Here is a 4702-nt window from a genome sequence, read left to right on the forward strand (position 1 = left end):
TTGAACTAGACGGCATTCCCACCAGCAGTAGATAAGAGTTCCTTTCTCTCCACATCCCCGCCAACACTGTTTATTCTCATTCTTTGTGATGTGTGCCATTCTCTGTGGTGTGAGGTGGTACCTCATAGTTGTTTTGATTTGCATCTCCCTGATGATTAGTGATGTAGAGCATTTTTTCATTTGTCTTTTGGCCATTTGTATTTCTTTGTCAAAGTGTCTGTCCATTTCTTCTCCCCATTTTTTGATGGGATTAGATGTTTTTTTCTTGTAAATTTCTTTCAGTGCCTTGTATATTTTGGAGATTAGCCCCTTATCTGATGGGTATTGGGTGAATAGTTTCTCCCACTCAGTGGGTGGCTCTTGTATCCTGGGCGCTATTTCCTTTGAGGTGCAGAAGCTTCTCAGCTTAAAATATTCCCATCTGTTAATCTCTGTTTTCACTTGCTTGGAGAGTGCAGTTTCCTCCTTGAATATGCCTGTAGTCTCAATGTCCTGGAGTGTTTTGCCTATGTGTTGTTCTATATATCTTATGGTTTTGGGTCTGATATCGAGGTCTTTAATCCATTTGGATTTTACCTTCGTACATGATGTTAGCTGGGGGTCTAAGTTCAATTTTTTGCAGGTGGCTAGCCAGTTGTGCCAACACCACTTGTTGAAGAGGCTTTCTTTGCTCCATTTAGGATTTCTTGCTCCTTTATCAAACATTAGGTGATTGTATGTCTGGGGAACGTTCTCTGAGTATTCAAGCATATTCCACTGATCTGAGAGCCTGTCCTTATTCCAATACCATGCTGTTTTGATAACTATTGCTTTGTAGTAAAGTTTAAAGTTGGGGAAAGTAATTCCTCCCATATTCTTTTTCCCAATGATTGCTTTAGCTATTCTAGGGTGTTTATTGTTCCAAACGAATTTCAAAAGTGCCTGAAGTATGTCATGGGTATCTTTAGAGGGATAGCATTAAATCTGTATAATGTGTTGGGGAGTATTGCCATTTTGATGATGTTAATCCTGCCAATCCATGAGCAGGGTATGTGTTTCTATTTCCACGTGTCCTCTCTTATCTCTTGGAGCAGAGTTTTATAGTTTTCTTTGTATAGGTCCTTCACATTTTTAGTCAAGTTGATTCCAAGATATTTGAGTTTGTGTGGCACTATTGTGAATGGGGTTGTTTTCTTAATGTCCATTTCATCCTTATTACTATTGGTGTACAGAAAGGCCATTGATTTTTGTGTGCTAATTTTGTAGCCTGCCACCTTGCTATATGAGTCTATTGTTTCTAGAAGCTTTTTGGTAGAGTCTTTAGCGTTTTCTAGGTAGAGTATCATGTCATCTGCAAACAGTGAGAGCTTGACTTCTTTCTTTCCTATCTGGATTTCCTTGATATCCTTTTCTTGCCTAATCGCTATAACAAGTACTTCCAGTGCTATGTTGAATAGGAGTGATGAGAGAGGACAGCCTTGTCTTGTGCCAGAATTTAGAGGGAAGGCTTTTACTTTTTCTCCATTGAGGATAGTATTTGCCACTGGCTTGTGGTAGATGGCCTTAACTATATTGAGAAGGTTTCTTTCCATTCCCATCTTGCTGAGAGTTTTGGTCAAGAATGGGTGTTGGACCTTATCAAATGCTTTCTCTGCATCTATTGATATGATCATGTGGTTTTTATTTTTCTTGTTGTTGATGTTGTTTATTATGCTGATAGATTTACGGATGTTAAACCGTCCTTGCATTCCTGGGATGAAACCTACTTGATCGTAGTGGATGATCTTCTTAATGAGGCATTGAATCCTATTTGCCAGGATTTTGTTGAGGATCTTTGCATCTGTATTCATCAGCGATATTGGTCTGTAATTTTCTTTTTTCGTAGCATCTCTGTCTGGTTTAGGTATCAAGGTGATGTTGGCTTCATAATAGCTATTTGGAAGTGGATAAATCATTTTTATAGCATTATAAACCACAGAATCTCAATTAAAAATTTAAAAAACATTTAGTAAAAAACATTTTATGTAGAAAGATCTCCTAAACATCATCATAATGTGAATCTGTCTATACCCCATAACTAAGCCACTGAGGGCTTCTAGCTCCACAGGTAGTACAGATGAGATCTACCACTAGAGCTCATAGATGCACTCTAGGGAGATTAGGAAGTCCCGGGGGGAACACAACCCTAAGTAATTCACCCTACTGCATCTGACTTGCCCTGTACAGGAGAACAGACCTGAGCACAAAGATGTGGTCAGGGTTCATTCCCTTTCTCCCTGCTGCAGATCATTGTGAGTCAGGAGGATGCCTGGATTTGACCCAGCAAAGACAAAGACTCAGCATATCCATACCTAGTCCTTGAGCTTTTCCCTGGCCCAGAAGCTCCCTGATGCTGTTTTCCCAGAGGCCAGTGACACTGTGAGAGCTACCAAGGGCCAGCCTTGCTCCATGCATGATCTCATGCATCTGCTACCTCAAGCCCCATAGTGCTATTATTTATTTGGTTTTTGTTTGTTGTTTTTGGTCACGTCCAATATTGTTCAAGATTTGCTCTTGGCTCTACACTCAAGGATCACTCTTGGCAGGACTTTGAGACCATATGGGATACTGGGGGTTGAATATGGGTTGGATACTTGCAAGGCATCTTAACAGCTATACTTTCTATTTCTAGAGGCCCAAGGAGCTGCTATTATTAACTCTTTTTCTAGACACTAAAATGGAGGTGCTAGGCAAAGAAGAGGTTTGGCTATGCTCAGAAAGGCAGGGAGTGTCCAGTGGTCAGTGTCCAGGACTGAACTCAACTCCTAGCACTTTTTCCTTTCACCTTCTCCCCTCCAATCAGTTGGAGGTTGACTGCAGAATAGACTTAGGGTGGACCAGGTGAGCCCTACAGGTACTATGTGGGTGATAGAAGGCTAGAGATTGATATTAAAATAGTTTTCATTTATTCCAGAGTTTTTCAGGTATAGAAGCAAACTTTATCAATTTTGCATCAAACTCCTATTTTCTTGGATACTCTTGCTATAGCAACTCTCAACCTTTTTTGAGAGCTGATTTCAAAAAAGCTAGTAAGCAAATAATGGTATAATAGAGCTTTATAATATTTTATTATAATCCTATGATTTACCAAATACATTTGCTTCAATTATTAAATGTTCAAACATAAATCCCACTGCTAATGTGACCTTTCCTCCACCAGGATCCACAGTTTTGTACCCAACACTTTAGCCTGCCTCCTGGCAGGCACTTCATATTATTTATTACTTACTTATTTATTATTATTTATAATAATATTTATTAATTTACCTCATATTATTTATTATAACACTCAACTAAATAAATTATCAAAACTTAGATCAATCAGGATCAATTTGCAATAATTGTTATATCTCTCAATAGTGTTACTAAAGCCATTGCCTTAGGATTTACTGGTCTGTGTTGGTTTCAAGGTTTAGGCTCACTGAGCTTGGTGGGTTTCTATGTAGCCTTCCCATTAGACTTTTGGTGGTTGTACTGAGCTGATGCTACCAAGAAATATTAGGGTGTTGAGTGACCTCAAGTGGCTATGTGATCCAGGATCTATAAATCTGGAGCATATTTGGTGACTTGGCAGTTTCATAAGGTCAATTTATGGAGCTGGGTCATTTCTGTCACAGGGTGTTGGGTGTGGTGGATTGCTGTGTCTTAAGGCAGAAAGGGGAATCTGCACCCCTCTGTTCTTAGAAGACTCCAGAGTTTTCACCTCAGAGCATACTACCTTGTAATAATCAATGGCCATCATTTTTTTTTGGATTTTAGTAAAGGAACTAGATTATTTTTCTGCCAGGAAGATGGCAGATGAAAGTGAAGGCTTCTGAGTGTTCTGGTGCTGGGGAATGTTCATGGGGGACTTGGGCCTACTCAAATTCCAAGAATACTTGGTATAACTTTTATATAACTAAAAATTGGACAAAATGGGGCCTGGAGCAATAATAGAGTCAGTGTTTGCCTTTTATACAACTAACATAGGTTCAATCCCTGACACCCCATGTGGTTTCCTGAACATGCTAGGTGTGATTAGAGACAGGAGTAAACCCTGAGCATAGCCAGATGAAACTCGAAAACAAACAAAAAAGTTGAACAAAATGAAGCATAAAAACAGACAAAGAATATAAAATCTGCCCTATGGAAGAAACAGGTGCAGTGGGTTTCACTGATAATCTCAGTTTTCCATTATGTTAGACACCCTCTGATTCATGTTCCTGGTCTTGAAGACAGGGGTCCTCACAGGTAGCTTCAAAGACTCAAAGGAGGAACAGTGGCTAGACTTTGACCAAATCTGTGTGTGTGTGTGTGTGTGTGTGTGTGTGTGTGTGTGTGTGTGTGTGTGTTGGGGGGTTGGGACCAGGCAGGGATATCCCATCGAGTTTCCCTTTCCCTGAAGGCTTTTGGGGAGGGAGAAGAGGCACTTTCACACTGTACCAAGGATGAACATGCACTTCACATGATCTGCCAACTCTATTGGGTGAGAATCCCTGCTTTTCAGTTTCCATCCCTATTCAGCCAGGTGTGTGAGAGCACCCCAACTAGGGAGTATGAGCCTTAGGGAGCACCCCCACAACAAAGATATATGAACCCAGGGCTTGTATTCTGATGAGCATGTTCTTAGGCAATTCAAGAGGGTACAAACTGGTACAAAACAGCTAGCATCTCAGTGAAATGTGTGAGCATCAGAGCCACAGAT

Source organism: Suncus etruscus, chromosome 14 (genome assembly GCF_024139225.1).
Source record: "Suncus etruscus isolate mSunEtr1 chromosome 14, mSunEtr1.pri.cur, whole genome shotgun sequence".
NCBI lineage: Eukaryota > Metazoa > Chordata > Mammalia > Eulipotyphla > Soricidae > Suncus > Suncus etruscus.